This window comes from Marmota marmota, unplaced genomic scaffold, assembly GCF_001458135.2.
Source record: "Marmota marmota marmota unplaced genomic scaffold, marMar, whole genome shotgun sequence".
NCBI lineage: Eukaryota > Metazoa > Chordata > Mammalia > Rodentia > Sciuridae > Marmota > Marmota marmota.
The window spans coordinates 46,590,764-46,608,687 of NW_026000005.1; the positions used below are offsets into that span (position 1 = coordinate 46,590,764).

Here is a 17,924-nt window from a genome sequence, read left to right on the forward strand (position 1 = left end):
TAATTGCAGCCATTTATTTATTAGACACTTTACTATGGTCTAGGCACTTTACAAATATTACCTCCAATTATCTGCACAGCCCTGCCAGGGCATTTTTTTTTCTTTTTGCATTGCACAGGATGGAATCCAGAACCTCATGGCAACTGCTCTATCACCAAGCTACACCCCAGCCCAGGATGTGTTCTTTTCCAATTTTCAGACAGAACCCAGAGTTGAGTAACTGGAAAACCACAAGCCAGCAAGTGTTGAAGTACTTTCTTCTACAAAATGAAAGAAAAGAAAACTTTTCAGTCACTGGAACGTTTTTGATTTTATAGGAACATTTCAAAATTCCTGTTAGAAATCTGTAATCCAGTAGAAAGTACAGCCAGATTTAGTGGTTCATGCCTGTAGCCCCAGTGACTTGGGAGCTGAGGCAGGATATACCTTAAACTTGAATAGCTGCAGCAATTAAAAAGCTGGGGTTGTAGCTCAGTGGTAGAGACTTGCCTAGTATGTGCAAGGCCCTGGTTTTGATCCCCAAAACCACATTAAAAAATAAATAAATAATAAAGCATTGTGTCCATCTAAAAATATTAAAAAAAAAAAAAAAAAGGCTGAGGTGAGTGGGGGATATAGCTCAGTTGGTAGAGTGCTTATCTTGCATGCATAAGGCCCTGGTTCAATCCCCAGGACCAAAAATAATAAAAATAATAAAATAAAAATAAAAATGCTGGGGCTGTAGCTCAATGGTAAAGTGCCCCTGGGTTAAATTCCAAGTACGAAATAAATAAATAGATTAATTAATTAAATAAATTGAAGAGAAAAAAAGAAGACAGGCTATGTCTGTGTGAGACCAGAAATCACATTCTGGTTCTACTTTTCTTTTTTCTTTCCCCTGGGGATTTAACCCAGAAGTGCTTTTACCACAGAGTCTCATTCCCATTCCTTTTTATTTTCTATTTTGAGACAGGTTATAACTTGCTTAGGGCCTCACTAAATTGCTGACTGGCCTGGAACTTGAGATCCTCCTGTCTCAGCCTTCTGAGTTGCTGGGATTTCAGATGTGTGAAACCATATCCAGCTTCATTTTCTACTCAGAAAATTAAAAAAGCATTTGAGTTTCCTTATGCTTAAGAAACAATAGTGAATAAACCTAAAAAACAGACACTACTTGGAAGAAAAAAACTAAATTCATATTGCAATAAAATAATCTAAGGGCAGGCTGCTTTACATGAGACTAAAAAATGGAATAGGAACAGTTTTAATCAACAGGTGAGTCCATGATGAGTTATTAACAGGACTGAAAGACCTGTTGAGTCTCTCACCAAGCAAAAGATGCACCTATCATTTGTCAGTAATGCTGGGTACTAAGGTTCCTATCTTGATAGTTTTAATGAGAGAAATAAACATGGACACAATTAACAGAGCCTGGAGTCAGGTTTCAAGGCAGACATCTCAACTTGGATGAAGGATCCCACCTGTTACACTTGGGCAAGACTCAACCACTCATTAAGTCCCAAGTTTTCAATTCTGGGAATATTTCAAATGAAACTTGCACAGGTGCACAAAGATTGGCTGAACAGCTATAATCATTAAGAACGAAAATACAGCTGGATGCTGTGGCACATGCCTATAATCTTGCTCCTCAGGAAGCTGAGACAGGATGATCAAAAATTCAAGGCCAGGGCTGGGGTTGTGGCTCAATGGCAGAGCACTTGCCTCGCACATGTCAGGCACTGGGTTCCATCCTCTGCACCACATAAAAATAAACAAAATAAAGATATTGTGTTCATCCATAACTAATAATTCAAGGCCAGCCTCAGCAATATTTAGCAAGGCTGTAAACAACTGGATGAGACTCTGTCTCAAAAAATTAAAAAAGGGCTAAAGATGTTCAGCGTTAGAGCATCATCCCTGGGTTCCCTGGGTTCAATCCCCAGTACCACTGGGGGATGGGGAGAAGATTGTTCTATAAATAGCACACTGGGAAAATGGAGTATCTTTTACCTATATAAGACTTTCTATAAATAGGACATTGAGCAAATAAGATATCCTTTCATTCATTACACAACATACAAAGAAGTGACTTTCATAACCTGTTTAACAATTACTTTTGGTGGAAAGGCGCAAAACCCTTCAAATAAGGGTTAAATCACATTTTTGACAATACACTGCTTGTTTCTCATGATGTGACTTGTTTTGACTACTCTCTTGTCCTTTGAGAACAGCATGGCTCCCTATGTCAGGTCTGATGCCATCTTGGGCGGGAGCAGTTCCACAAGTTTTGCTTTCTTCCTCCTGATGGGTTCTTGTTGCTTCCTAATTAATATATGCAGATGTCTCTTTGGAGACAACAAATTTAGAGATCTTTCTTGTCTTTGTTCACAAAACTGTGAATAATCCATGCATTTACAACACACATATCAATTATTCCAGCGAGTAAAGGCCAATACCATTTTTTACCTCTAATAGAGCTGGAATACTTAGAAACCAACCACCATGTTAATCCACACCCCCAATAAACTGCTGTAGGGACTCAGGGCCCTTGGTGGAGGAACACGGGCTGTGCTCTGTTTCTTTTTGTTTGTTTCTTTTGATTGTTGAACAATCCTCTTGCTTTTTTTTCATCTGCATTACAGGTTTTAGATGATATTTGTTCGTCTGTTTTCTCTCCTGGTGCCCACAGCTTAGACTACAGTATCTCAAACATGTAACAAGTCATAAGCAGTAAATAGATATTCAAAACCAGAAACAAACAACAGTGTGACTGTGTATCCCCTACCACTTCCAAGCATTTGTAGAACTACCTTACTCCCAAGCAGAACACCACCACTGGGTTCTCCCTGAGCACATTTTCCACAAGTCAAGGTTATAGTAATTTCTTGATACTCCACTATGGCCAGAGTTTACAATAAATCCATATGGGTTTACCTCTTAGAGATATGTCACAATAACCAATGCATAACTGTTTGGAAAAAGCATGAAAGCACAGGCCACGACTTGTCAATAAGTAACCACAACTGGCAACACGCTGGAGCCTTGTCAAGCAGCAGCATACTGCTCAACACTGTCACATTGTACATGTCCCAGTGTCCCATTTACAGCACTGGTACTTTTCACCATTAATAATTTGAAATACAGCAGTTTCCTTGAAATAAAATGACCACCTCATTCTTCAAAGTATTTTCGTGAACACATTTCTTATATTGCTTATCAGTTATGTGTGTATGTAATATTGTGTTCAATTGAACACTACAAGTAATTTTTTTTTTTTTTTTGTACTGGGGATTGAACCCAGTGGTGCTTAATCAAAACCACATTCCCAGCCCTTTATTTTTATTTTTTAAAATATCTTTTTAAATATTTTATTTATTTTTTATGTGGTGCTGAGGATCGAACCCAGGGCTTCCCACACACTAGGCAAGCGCTCTACTGCTGAGCCACAATCCCAGCCCCTACTTAGAGATAGGGTCTCTCTAAGTTACTTAGGGCCTTGCTAAAACTGCTGAGGCTTGCCTTGAATTTGTGATCCTCCTGCCTCAGCCTCCAGGCCTATGCCACTGAGCCAAGCTTACAAGTAATTTTTGCTGCAAAGTTTATGCCATTTCACAATGAATTTTATTTTAATTTTTTGCTACCAGGTATTGAACCCACTAGGGATGTTTAACCACTGAGCCACATTCCCAGCCCTCTATCTATATATATATTTTAAATTTAAAGATGAGGTCTCACTAAGTTACTGAGGATGGCTTTAAACTTGTGATCCTTCTGCCTCAGTCTCCTGAGCTGCTAGAATTTCAGGTGTGCACCACTACACCAGGCTTGTTTTCACAATAAATTTAAAAATACTTTACAATGTTCTAATCATTCCCCTATTACTTTTCTGAAAATAATACACCCCCTGAGACAGGTGTATAATCCTAGCAACTCGAAGAGGCTGAAGACTACAAATTCCAGGCCAGTCCAGGCAACTTAACAAGAATCTCTCAAAAAATAAGAAAGGGTAGGGAATATAGATGGGTGGTAAAGTGTCCCAGTGTTCAATCCCCAGTATCTAAAACAACAACAAAAACAAAACCTCTTAAAAAACGGCAATTATTTCTATGTTACCATAAATAGTATACTTGTGCTCAATTGAAGTTCCGGGTTTTTTATCCCCCAGTGTGTAACCTGGGGTTGAACCCGGGACGCTTAACCACTGAACCACATCCCCAGTGCCTGCCTCCAGAGTCACCCTGATGACAGGCGTGCACCCGGCCAAGCTTGGCTGGTTTTAAGCAGTCAGCGAACGCTAGCTTATCATTTCTTTCTTTCAATGTTTAATATTAGGAAACATGTACTATTTTATGGTTAAAAATAACGTTAGCCACAGGACTGTACCACGGAAGCTGCGCAAATGGGTCCCAAGTTCGAGGCCAACCCGGGCTGCTGAAGACCATCTGAAAAAGTTAAAGGGCTGGGCTGTCCCCAGTACCATTGAAAACATAAATAAAAATAAATTGTTACCATTACATTCAACGAACATCTCTAATAAATAATTTTATTTTCAGCCAAGGGCGGTGCGCAACGCCTCTAATCCCGGAGGCTCGGGAGGCTGAGACAGAAGGATCGCGGGTTCAAAGCCAGCCTCAGGACTTAGAGAGGGCTTAAGCAACTCAGCGAGGCCCTTTCTTAAGTTTAAAAAGGAAAAAAAAAAAAAAAAAAAAAAAAAACACTAAAGGGCTGGGGACGAGGCTCAGTGGATCAAGGGCACCAAGAAGGAAAAATAATAATAAAACGGTTTTATTTTCCAGCGTCCTCAATGCCCGCATTCCCAGGGCGACGTGGAGACCCTGCATTAGTTTCGGGCCCCGGGTGCATTTTCTTTTTCCGTGGGAAACTCGACTCGCATCCCAAATCGCGCGGATACTTTCCTAAGGGCCGCGTTTCGCGCTCGGCGCCGAAGCGAAGGCCTCGCGGGGACATGCCCGTACCTCCACCGAGGAGGAAGCGCGCGCAGACCGCCACGAGGTCGCGAGAGGAAAATGGAGGCCCATCCTCGCGGCGCGCCCGGCGCCTGCGCGCTGCGGCCGCCCCACCCGGCCCGCGGCGCCGTTACGGCCGTTGAAGGAGGAGAGCGGAGAGGCCACGGCACCACACGGCCCCGCCCCGCGCTCCAGCGCGCGTTTCCGGCGAGCCCGGCTCCGGCCCTGAGAGTCCGCTCCAGGCCGCTCCCGACCGCGAGCCGCTCCGCAGGCCCCGCCCGCGCTCCGTGCTTTCCCTCCAGCCCTTTGTGTCCCGGCGCGCGTCGGGAGGGACGCGGGAACGCGCGCTGCACCTTGCGCCTGCGCAAGAGGGCGGCGCGCCCCGCCCGGGCTCGGGAGTGGGCAGCGGCCGGTCGCCGCGCCCCGCCCTCGCCCCGCCCCCGCCCGCCATTTCGTGCTCCAGCGCCTCTCCTGGGCCGGCGCGCGGCCTTCGCGTGATGGACGCCCGGAAGCCGGCTCAACAAAGCCTTGAGAGCCGCGGGTTGCAGCTGCGGGCCGGCCCCCGGGGCGCGCTCGGCCTCGCGTGTGCAAGGCGCCCGGCGTGCGCCGTCCCGGGTGTGCAGTCTCGGAGCATGCCCGCTGCCCGCTGTGCGCACCTAAAGTCGTGTTTGCAGTGCCAGGCAGGACCTCGTGGGGCTTCACGTAACTCATGTGCACGAGCTCGAGGACACCTGGGGACCTGAGTGCGTGCACACTTGCGTTTACATCGTCCGGCTGCTCACCAGCCTGGGTGTGCTGGAGCGCGCGTTTGCAGGAACCTGGGGTGTACTCGGACACGTGCACTTGGGGAGGGGGCGGGCCTGCAAGTGCAAGCCCCGCCCCCACATCCTGTGAACCGCAAGAACTGCCCCATTGGGGCCTGTTTGGATTCATTTGCTCCTATGAGTGTATGTGCAAAATACAAAGACGTTCCTGCCACCCTGTGTGATCCTCCACTCCCGCCAAAACACACACCCAGTGTGATTCTTAACCTTCCCTCTATTCCTTCCTCACTGACATGTGGGCTGCTGCTGTGTTGTGGACCCGACTTCTGCACTGGAGACAAGTGACATGGAGTGGCCAGGAGCACTAGCCGGTGGGGGACACAAAAAGTTACAGGCGTCATGATGCAGCTGTAGAGGAGACCGTCTGGCTCTTCCTGGTCAGGGAAAGCCTCCTGGAGAAAGCAGAAGGGAGACCAGTATGGCTGCCGAGGCCTAGTGTGAAAGTATCAGGGTCAAGGCCCACGACCCAGAGAGAAGACAGGGTTCTAAGTAGAGACAGCAGTCATGGAAAGGAGGGTGTGTAGGCGGCCTGTTTGTTGAGGGGAGGTGCAGGAAGAAAACTTGAGGACCCACCTTATCATACCTCCAACTTCCCACTGAGAACAGCAGTCCACAACAACCTCAGTATGTCACTGAGCCCGTTTGAACAGGTCTCATGAGAGAATGGGCCACTTCCCAGACAGTCTTCTGGTGTAGGCCACATCATTTCCATCTGAAATAAATTTTCTGACACCCAAGGTTTTGGAGGGTGGGGGTTGGGGTTTCACTTTATTGCCCAGGCACTTTGTTGTCCTGGGTTCATGTGACCCTCCTGCCTCAGCCTCCTGAATAGCTGGGACTACTGGCAGTGGCACAAAAGCCCATGCTGGCTCTTGATTTACAGCGGGGGTGGGTGGGCCGGCCACATTGCCTCTCCACTAGGGGAGTGACCTGGAGTACATCCTCCCTCTCCTGGTCTTTCTACAGTTGGGCCAGGCCTAGGCGTTTCAGTTGGTGCTGTGGAAGTTGGCCATATTCCTGGGCATCAGCTGGGACACTTCTTAGAAGGTAGTGGTCACTCCAGCTGTCCATCAGAGCAGGACCATCAGCACTCTGATAACACAGAAGAGCAGTTCTGCCCACCTGAGAGGCAGGTCCTGGGTCCAGCAGCTGGCTGTGATCCCTGCGTCACTCAGGCATGGCATATGATAGGTTTTGCTATCATTTAATCCACCAACAGGGCCAAAGGCTGGAGACCCGAAAGCGGCACCTGAGGCCTGGTCTTGAGTCCGACCAGAAGTGAGTGAGGTGGTCTTACCTCTCTGCTACACAGGCCTTAGGATCTGGGAGATGCCATCATCGCTCAGGGACCCCTGAAGTGTAAGGCCCCCAGAGGCTGGATCTGCCCCCTCTGAAGGCTCCTCTGAGCATGGGGTACTGAGCATGGGGGTCTGTGCCCAGGAAATACCTGGTGGGGAATTTTTCTGGCCGCTGACCTCCAAAGGGATGCATTTAAGGGAGGAGGGGTCCTTCAAGAAGAGACTGCTGAAGAGTGAATGCCACCTTGTGCCTACTGACTTCCTGCAGAGGCCTATGGACTGTGTGGGGCCTGTATGCCTGAGTAAGTAATTCAAGAAATCTCCGGAGGGAAACAATCTTCGCCCACGAGAAGGCAGGTTATGAAATGCTTCCCCTCTAAGCAGTAGCTGAACTTGGATGACTCTGTGACAACACCAAGAAATAAGCCTTTGCTTTGGGCTCCTGGAGAGGGACTCAAGGGACCGAGAGTGGCTGTTGCTGCTGGGTGTGTGGAAGTTCCTCTGGGAGAGAGTTTTCCAGGCCACTCCAGAGGCTCCTGGATGTGACAGCTCCAAGATCTCAAAGCCAAGATGGCCAGTCCTGGTAGTCCCCAGGCATGTCCTGCCCTGGGAATCGGGCAGCCCCCACCCCCCCACACACAGTCTGCTTGGGAAATGAGGAGGAGGGGACACCCTGCCAAGCGGGTGTCCTCTAGGGCAGAATAGCAGGAGGACCACCAAGCAGGCCAGTGCGCTTCCTGCCTTCCCTGGGGTGGGCCAATCCTCTAGGGTGGACCCATTCCCCCTGCCAGGGCCTCAGGGCGGTTCCTCTTGGGTCCAGCTGCCCTAGCCACTGCCTGTCAGGGAGGAGGCCTGGGCGGGGAGTGAGAGAGGGAGGGACCAAGCAGAGCCACTGCCCAAAGGCTGTGCGGCTGAAGACACAAACATTTCCTTATGTGGTGGCTTTGAAGGCCTAGGCGGTGCCCAAGCGGCTACTAGAAACAGCCAGACATGCCCTGGGTGATCCCAGTCTCTGCTTGAGAAAAAAGTCCCCCTACCTTGCTCTTTGTCCCTAGGAACACCTCCCAGATTCCCCTGGGAGGAAGAGGACACTGCTTGGCCAGACCCTCTTTTCTGCCTCCATGGTGGTCCAGGCAGAGACCCCAGGCCTGAGAGGAAGGGGTGAAGAGTGGGCTGGCAGGCCCCTTGCCCCTTCCAGGCCCGCTGATGCTGGCACAGCGTGGCACCCTCTGTTTCCCTAGACTTTGGGAACTATATTTGGTCATGGGGGTGACTCATGAGAGGAATGGCCCTGGGATGGGACACCAAGGAGCTGATCTGTGGAAATGTGATTCATTTCTGTTCCCAGGCCTGCTGCAGGCTCCAGCCCTCCTTGAGGGCTTGACATCAAAGCTAGAAGCAGACAGGGGTCCCTCCCCAGGCCAAGGGGGACCCTGAACTTGCCCAAGATGCGGGACAGTGACGCAATGGCCCTCAAACTGCTCCAATCCTCCCTACACCAGGCCCTGTGTTCACTCCGGGCCCCTGAATTCTTCAGATTACGGCCTTTCAGCAGCAGACTTCAACATCCAGGAGCCCAGGCTCCCTGTGGGATGTTTTAGGTTTGGGTCTTTTTGTTGTTGTCGTTAGGGCTGGGGATGGGACCCAGGGCCTCCCACATGCTAGGCAAGCACTCCGTCACTGAGACAAGGTCTTGGTATATTTCTCAGGCTGGCCTAGAATCCGCTATCCTGCCTCAGCTTCTAGAGTGGCTGGGATTGCAGGTGTGTACCACGCACTCTACTCTGGGGTGTACAGTGGGCAGTTTGCTCCCCTGAGCGTCTCTAACTGGTCTGGTTTCAGGTAGGATCATTTGAAGCTGCATCACAGAGAACCCAGTCCAGGTGGCCTTTGTGTGCCCTTCCACTCCCGCATCTGGCTCCCTTGTTCCTCTGACCAGTTTCCAGTGACCTGTCCCTCCTCCCAAAGCCCTTTCACTGCCTCCCTGAGGTTCTTCCCTCATCTCTGAGTCACAGGGCTCTTAGCCCCAAGCCCCTTCCCCTGCCTCTTCCCTTACTACTGACACTGGAAAATCACCTCCTACCCCTAGCCCAAGTCCACCTTGCTCTATCCTGAGTCAGTAGGAGTCGCAGGGTCCAAGCCTTCCAGTTAGAAAACCACTGTTCTGTGGGACACTAGGTTCCAGGAGCTGAAGTAGAGAATCTTGTTAATGTCAGGGGTAGCAGGGCACCAATTCAGGAGGTGGAGATAGTCCCAGCACCCAGTTACCTTCAGTAACTGAATGGGATATTATCTCAAAGTAAAGACTTTTTAACAAAAGACTGAGGATGTTGTGCAGTAGTAAAGAGCCCCTGGGTTCAAGTTCCCAGAACCAAAAAAAAAAAAAAAAAACCCAAAACATGCATGTTAGTGGCCTTGCTTGCCCAACGCATGGGAGCAGCACATCAGTGGTAAACTGTGGGTTTTGGACACTCTACATTGGGGAGAATCTCTGAGGAACCTGGAGAAGGTGGATGAAGAAAAGGATCTTCTGAAACATGAGGCATCCCATCATCCAGTCACTGATCAGATGTCCCCTCCTCAGTGTTAGGAGGGACGTTAATCCTCATGTCATTCAATCCAACCACCTGGAGCAGGCACCTCTCCTGTGCACTCCTCCATGGCCCTGGGTGTCAGGGCCCTCACTGCCTTGGCTTACTTTGTCCTGTATGGAATCGAGACCTTCTTTCTTTAGTATCATCCTCATGGTCCTGACTGTGCCTGACCCTGACTGCCCTATGAAGACAGGATCCAGGGGCAGGTTTGCCCCCTGCTGAATCCCAATGCCTCCCACAGAGCTGGACACAGTGGTGTCCAATGGGTGTGTTGTCGGAATGCAGATGAAGCAATACTGAATGTTAGCCAAGGTGCCACCTTGAAGCCACCCACTCTAGGCTAAATGACATCAGCTCCCCCACCACCACCACCTATGACACCATTTCTAGAACACTCTTCCCTTCCACCTGCTGTCACAACCAGGTGGCTCCCTGGAATGCACTTGGTCCTTCAGGCATGTCCTGAATGGCATGGAAGTGGAATGGGGCACCTGCTTGCCTGGGCACTCTGCACGCTCCTGCACTGTGTCCCTGCACTGGGCACTCTGCACTGTGTCCCTGCACTGGGTCCTTGCACTGGACCTCCGCAGGCCTCATGTCAGCACCACTGTGTGGTGGCATCTCTCTGAGCCTCAGGCACACCTATAACCTTCCTGTCCACAGCTGTGATAAAGAGGAGGGCTCCTTGCCACATATAGCAACAGTGCTATCCCTTTGGATGGGCCCTTGCTGCCAGGGGCATCTCTGGGTCCTATGTTGAGGAGTGGGCAGCCACTGGGTGAACCTGCTCTTGGGGCCTGGACGATGCCAGAGTCGGCCCTGGCTTGGTTTTCCCAGAAGCGAGACCTGCCCTCTCCCCAGTGCCCAAGCTAAGATCCTTAATCTGCGGTGCCTGCTGCTGTTGGTGGAGCCCCTTAGGCCCTGGAACTTCCAGAGCCTGAGCCTGAGCTTTGCCTGCCCACCTAGCTGTGCAGGTGTGGGCAGTTGTGAATACATGGCTGTGTCTGTATGTTTGTTGACTGATTCCCGATGGCTGGGAGGAGAGGACCCACCCTGTCAGGGGCTGTCAGACCTCAGACCCTAAAACACCTGCTCCTTCCTGCCCCTCCTTAATTGTTTGAGGCAATTAAGGTCCACTCTTTATCCCAACCTACAGGTTGGGGTCAGACCCCTAAGGCTGCCTGCTGTCTGGCAGACTTCAGCCCAACTGGGACCAAGCCCCTTCTGAATTGGCAGGTCAAGGTCAAGAGAGAATGAGGTCCACAGTCCTTCCAGGAGGGATCTGGGGTCTGTGCCCCGAGACGGTTCCCTCCCCTGAAGGAGTTTTATGTTGCAGGAAATACTCACCCTTCTCTAGAGACCCAGCCTGCTAGGAGAAGGTGGGCATCATTCCAGGCCTGGTGCAGTGGTGAGAGCCTCAGTGGGGTCCGGGATGGGGCTGGGCGTGGAGGGGAGGGCCAGGACTGATGCTCCCCACTGAATCCCACCATAGCATCTTTGTGACACAGGAAACTCAGGAACCAAGGTTAGTGCAGGGCAACTGATAGGAATGTCTAGTTTTACCTGGGATGAGGAGATGGGCCCCTGGAAGGAGGCTTCCCTGGTCCCTGAGCCCACACACCCCATCCAGCTCTACAGGCTCCCCTGGGCCAGACTCTGTCCCAGCACACTTGGCTGCTTTAGTCCAGCTTAGTCCAGACCCATTTCACAGGGTTTACTGGGGTGGCCAGTAAAGGCCCCTGCCCAGATAGGACACGAGGAGCAGACCCCACTCCCAGACTCCATTTTCCTGTCACCTGCCTCCACCCACAGCGGGACACATGTGCACTCGTCACTGTGTTCCCCACGGTGCTGGAAGTGTGGATTTGCAGACAGGGCTCCTTCATTGGCCCAGCCCTCTGCAGCTGCCCCAGGCCTTTGGATCCCCCAGAGCACACCTACACTGCCAAATAAAGCCAGGCCAGGGGTTCTGAAAGAGCCCCAGACAGGTTCTCAAGTCAGGGTTGAGGTTGGGCTCTGACACTAACTGGCTGGGTGACCTTGGACAGGTGGCCCTCATTCCTTGAGCCTCCCACTAGAACCCTTGAAGTCAGCTTCTGGCCAGAGAATGTAATTCGTCTGATTCTGGGAGAGTGGGCCCAACTGAACTGGAGCTGGGTGGGAAGGGACAGGGAGGTCAAGACCAGAGCCTGGTGTGAAATGCAAAAATGACCCACATGTAAATCAATCAAGGTCAATGCCTTCTCTTAGGACAAGTCACACCCAGGTGCCCTAAAGAGTGCCCATGACTTGACCCCTGGGTATCTGCAAAGATAGGAGTGGCCTGGGCACCTGAAGGGGCATGGTGACATAATCTGCAGGGAACAGTCCAGCTGGAAGCCAGCCCCCTCCTGTGAGCCCAGAGCCCTGTCCCTCAGTGAAGCTCAGTACTCTGTCCCAGATCACCCTACAGATGTCAGCATGTCATACCTCAAGCCAAGAGAGGAGTGCCTTTCAGTCTGGGGATGATGTGGCACAGATCCAGGAGGAGCTGACTGCTGCTCCCTCCCCAGGGACCACTGTGGACTCGGGAAAGGCCTGCAGGCCAGGCTCACAGGGCTCTTCCTTGCATGAAATACCCCGGGGTGGCAGGGAGCCAGTCTCGGGCCCTGTCTCCAAGGATGCTGGGCAGGGTGACACCAGCTTGGGGGAGGGGTGTTTGTTCCCCAAGCTGCCACAGGCTGGCAGCTGGGCCACTGGGGCCCCGGGGAGACCCAGATGTTATCCCTTTCAGCTCACTGCTTCCCAGAGTGTGAGCGGGGAGATAGGCGGCCATGAGCAGGAGAGGCCCCTCCTGATCACAGAGTAGTGAGGAGGGAGGGCGGGCCATCTGTTCCCCAGGCTGAGGGGCAGACTAGGCCTGGGGGGGGGGCGGCTTTCCAGGACCAGCAGACAGGGCCACCTTCTGGCCAGAAGTGGACTTCAGGGGTTCTAGTGGGAGGCTGAGTGGACCAAAGAGGAGCTGGATTCAGAACCCCACACAGAGAGTGAGCCTCAGTGGAACCCTGGCCTAGAAGGGAAGACCCCGTTGTGAGGCAGCTGGGGAGGGGCCGCCCCAGCCTGTAGGAGTGCACCCAAGATGCTCTAGCCCCGACCTGCCTGGCAGTTTCAAAGGCCTTTTTAGACCCTGGGCAGCAACAGAGGTCCCCACCGACTAGTCCCCCTCCCCCTCTGGGCACCTCACTTCCTGCCTCTGTACCTGAAGACAGTTCCCAGTCTGTCTCCAGGGAGGAAGCAGAGGACTGGCAGACACCCCCCCCCCCCATCAGCAGGCTCTTCCTGCGCATGGTTCCATTCTACACCATCCCCCATCGGGGACACTTGACTCCGCCATTGAGCTCCACGATGGCTCCATCCAGCCAATGCTGAAGCCACCCAAGCCCCTCTCATGTTACCACGAGGCACCAGAGCCCATCTGCCTCCCCACTGTCTTTCTTCATGGCCACACTTTGAAGGACATGTCCATGCCCCCAGCCCACTTCCTCTTCCCTTCCTCATTGTTCAGTCCCGTGGCTGTCCTGCAACTGTTGTCTGCACCTCTGTGACTTCGCTGGTCCTCTGTCCTTTGAGATTCCCCCTCCCTGCTCCCAGGTGTGCCCATTTCCTGGCGTCCAACTTGGCACCCCTGGCTTCACTGCAGTTTCCTCTGTCCACCTGGGTCTTGATGATGGCCTTCTCCCTTCAAGAGTGGCAGAGGGTTGGGCCGTTGAGTACCAGGGCCCTGGCATCAGACACCTGGGTTTCAAGACTCCTGGTTACCTGCCAACTAAGTGGCCCCTCACCCCTTGTGCCCTCATGTCCTCAGGCATGAGGATGTAACAGTGAAGTGACCTCCCAGGCCTGTGAGGGTTTGGAAGCACAGGCACAGGGCAACTCTTGCTCACAGAAGAGCCAGAGGGCGCTCTGCCTTCTGGGTCCTGGCACTGAGCTCTCAGTGTGAGCAAGGGCCAGGGAAGCCTAAGGCTAAGGTTGAAGACCACTGCAGAGGGCCTCAAGCATCGGGGCTGACTTTGGAATCCCACTGGTTTGAGGACACATCATGTGTAGCAGCATGTTGCTCCTCCCAGCAACAGGGTGGGCTGGCTTTGGGGGGGCTGAGCACAGAACATCATGTTTTTCTCTGATGTTCCTGCTCCCAAGGAGATCAGATCCCTCAGCTCCAGCCACCCTCCCCTGGGCATCTTCTCCAGATCCCTGGGGCCTAGGGGGTGGGGGCTGGCAACAGATGGGTTAACCCCTAGCCTGGCTGGTGGAAGGACTGCTTCCTCACCATGCAAACCCTGGGCTCCCTGCCTCCCCTGAGCCCTCCAGCTGCACAGCCCTCCCCTCACATGCATCCCCCACCACTCCTCTGACTGAAGGGGACAGAGGGCTCCCCCAGGTGGCCAAATGTGCCACAGCTGGAAGCTGGGAGTCCTGTGAGGACCTGCTTCAAACATGTGGCCCCTTCAGCCCCATGAATACATCTACTTGGTCAGACCAGGTGTTCTGTTTGGGGATTTGGAAAATCAGGTCCCGTGGGCGCGCATTTGTGTTGGCAAGACACAAGCCAGGTGTGCTGCCCAGCAGTCTTACAGTATTCATAGCAGGCTCAGGGACTGCTCGCAGCCATTCTAAATGCTGCAGGGTCTGGTCTAACAGGCTCTTACGTGTCATGGGTCTCAGGACACAGAGACATGCACAGCACAGAAGCCCTAATAGAAACCAAAACACTCCAGTAAACTCTGTCATGGACCATATGTCTTTACCTCGCTCCCGGTATTCCATCCTGCTTCATTTGCTTCTCACAACAACTCAGGAGGCAGGCACTCACATTTCTCCATTCAGCAGATGAGGAAACCGAGGCTTAGAGGAGTTAAATCCCTTGTCTAAATCATGCCGCCAGGGGAAGGCTGAATTTTAACTCAGATACACCTGGCTTCTCACGAAAGGACACAGGACTCTCTTCACCTCAGGTGTGAACACAACAGGTGTTCAGCCAGAGCAGTGGCCATGCCTGCAATCCCTGTGAATCAGGAAGCTGAGTCAGGAGAATCCCAAGTTCAAGGCCAGCCTCAGCAATTTAGCGAAGCAACAAAGCAACTTGGTGAGACCCTCTCAAAATACAAAATGAAGCTGGTGCGGTGGAGCACACCTGTAATCCCAGTGGCTCAGGAGGATGAGGCAGGAGCATCACAAGTTCAAAGCCAACCTCAGCAACAGGGAGGCGCTAAGCAATTCAGTGAGAACCTGTCTCCAAATAAAATATAAAATAGGGCTGGGATGTGGCTCAGTGGTTGAGTGCCCCTGAATTCAATCCCTGGTACAAAATAAAATAAAATAAAAAATGAAAAGGACAGGGGATGCAGCTCAGTGGTAAAACACCTAAGGATTCCATGCCCAGTACAGGATCCACCCCCCCAAAAACAAAACAAAACAAAACAAAAACACACACACAAAAAAAAAAAAACAGGTGCTCATCAGGTGGAGTGACAGCAGGCCAGTCAGACCAGCACAGTGAACACATACCTGTAAGAGAAAGAGAAGGAGAAAACCAGCTTCCCTCCCAGGTTCATACAGGCACCTGCAGCAAGATGTGTGCAAGAAGACTTGGGCTGTGCCTGGGTATTAGTCCTTCTACACCACTCACACCTACACACCATTGAGTGCACGAATATCCAGAAATTCCCAGTGAGAGGCTGCAGCTCACCCTTGGTTTCCTGGTAGGCTGAGTCCCAGCATTCTCAGACCCAGCCAGGTTCTGTGTTCCCGGTAACAGTCACACATGAGTAGGGGACAGATTCATGAATGTGGGCTCTCTCTTGCGCACACAAACACACACACACACACACATCTTCTCAACACAAAACCTGCTGGCCTCCTGAGCACACAGTCAGCCCACTGTGACAAGTATACCTGTGTCACCCCCTCCAAGAGGATCTCAAGAGAGATGGAAGGTAAACTGGCCCAGGAGCTGAAAATCCCTGCCGCCCCATTTTCATGTGGGCAAGATTAAGCTCCTGGGATCCAGACCCTGGGTTGCAGAGTATCCTTGGGTGGTGGCCTCCAGCTCTCCCAGGCTATGAAGCAGGTCTTCTGCCCTCCCACTTTGAAGGTTGGCCAAGGCCTGAAATGCCCAGGATGACCACCAGGGGGCGTGTGAGCATTGTTAATCCCTTCAGCCTGGTCTCCTAAAAACCTCATTTAATTCATTTCTAAATATGTATTAAGCACTTATTTTGTGCCAGGTGCTAGGACAGAAAAGAAAGATGGGGGAGGTAGTTAGGGCAAGGGAAGAGGTGTGTGCCTACAGTTTAGAGGGACTGGAAGGTAATGGGGGGGGGGGGGGCTGGCTGGCAGGAGGGACTTGGTCAAAAATAACAGCTAGAATGTACTGAATACCAGCTGTGTTCTAAGATGTTCTAGATTTTCGGCATGCGTTAGTTCATTTAGTCAATGACTATGGGCTAGATAATTCAGAATGTCTTCTATTGTTCTACTATTGTTATTAGAGCAAGGCAGACATGAGATAAATCTCCTAGGTTGTCACAGGATTATAGAGGACAGTACAGGATGTGTGTTAAGTACTCAGAACGCTGCCCAGTTTTTATCCTCATTCCCAATTTTCAGATAGGGAAATTCAGGCACAATTAGCATTTAATCATGGGCAGGCTGGTTCCAGACGGTGGGCCTACCCAGGCACCATGAGAAAACTGGGGCAGGCAGTCCTAGAGAGGGGACAAGATCTAGTTTGTTTTTCACACAGCTGCAGGGTGACCAGCCTGATGGCAAGGGGACTAGTTAGCTAAAGCTGTCACCATGGTCCAGCAGTGATCAGGATGGCAGTGGATGGAGAGAAGACAGATTTGAGACTCATCCAGGAGGCAACATGGGGGGTCTTGGGGATTAGTTTCTTCCCAGAGTCCTGGGGAGGGAGGAGGCAGAAGCAGAGGATAGGGGAGAGTTAGGGGTGTGGGGGGCCAGTATGTGGGCCCCAGACCGCCCTCCAGCCTTGACCTGAGAGGTTCTACACCCCCAGGGCTGAAGATAAAGAAAGAGAAAGCTGCCCCAATTCCTATGCCCATCTTTCCTGGATAGCCTTGGGATGGTGAGAACCAGGAACCTCCATACTCTGACTCTCTTCTGTTCAGGGCCTTGGGGCTCAGGGATCCACCAGGATAGGCACCATAAATGGCTCTCATCCCTCCTGACACCCTTGCCCATTGGTGAGTCCCTGAGACTCACCCACCCTTTGGGGGCGGCCAGTCCCCCAGCACCTGGGTAATGATAACATACCCCCTCCCTTACTAACAATCATGTGGAAGCTTTACTTTCAAAAAGCCCTCTCCTCTACATTTAATCTTCAGGGTGACCTGAGAGATAGGCCCCATTATCGGGTTTCCAACAGCGGAAGCCACATGGCAGGTAAGGAAGGGGCTTGCCGCACACAGTTGCCGAGCTGGTGCCTAGACCAACCCTCTTCCAGGTCTTTTTTTGCTGCAAATCATGGGCTCTTCCTTCCCTGCCCCACCCCACCCCCTGCACTGTCGGGTCATTGGTGGCCATCTGGGGAGATGGAGGCATCTGTCCCTTTCGGATTAGGATCCCTGTGCAGGCCTGGGGGTGGGGCCGCACCGCGGCAGGGTTCAGTCACCAGTCCAGCACGGGGCTGAACCTAGGCCCAGCTTCCGGCCCCACCGGGGTGGAGGGAGGAGGGGAACTAGCTGGGTGAGGCCCAGGGCCTCATGTAGGGTAGGGGCGGGGTGGTACGTGCCTGGCAGACAAGTGGGGACAAAGAGGGCGCCAGCACACCTGGCGGCCGGCAGCCCGCGCCCGCCAGCCCAGATTCAAAGTGGAGCTGAGGCTATGATTGGTGGCCCAGCCTGGAGCCCCACCCCTTCTCTCACCTCCCAGGCCGCGGGCAAAGAGCGTGGAGTTGAGAGGCCTGGCTGGGGATGAGCTCAGTTAATTCCTTCTCGTGATCCCAAACCCTGCAGGGACTCTGCCTGGCGGCGTGACCCCCGAGCTGCCAGGCTCCGGCCATCTCGTCACCCCTCCCTGGGCAGACCTTCAGCCCGCGGCCTTCTGCGCAAACTGGTCTTGCCCTTAGCCCGCCTCTCGAGAACCCCCTATTCTCAGGCCCCTTTTCCAGTCCAGGCACCACCTCGGGACAGCTTCCTGGGCCACTGTCCCTTTCCACGTGGGCTCCCTGGCCCTCTCGTGCCCGTCGAGCCTCCGCACGAC

The 17,924-nt window shown here is 52.3% G+C and overlaps 2 long non-coding RNA genes across 2 annotated transcripts in view; both read right to left on the minus strand.

Annotated features, from left to right (window-relative positions):
- Positions 1–5,353, minus strand: LOC125618292. The gene is made up of 2 exons (XR_007349539.1): positions 4,956–5,353; positions 1–260 (listed from the first exon to the last, which is right to left on the minus strand). It is a non-coding gene; the product is annotated as an uncharacterized LOC125618292 (long non-coding RNA).
- Positions 5,354–8,343: 2,990 nt separating this feature from the next.
- LOC125618293 overlaps positions 8,344–17,924 on the minus strand; it is a 14,813-nt gene continuing 5,232 nt past the window's right edge. Inside the window, exons 2-3 of the long non-coding RNA XR_007349540.1 lie at positions 14,450–14,706; positions 8,344–13,380 (exon numbers count right to left, since the gene is read on the minus strand). This is a non-coding gene — a long non-coding RNA (uncharacterized LOC125618293). The remainder of the gene's footprint in view (positions 13,381–14,449; positions 14,707–17,924) is intronic.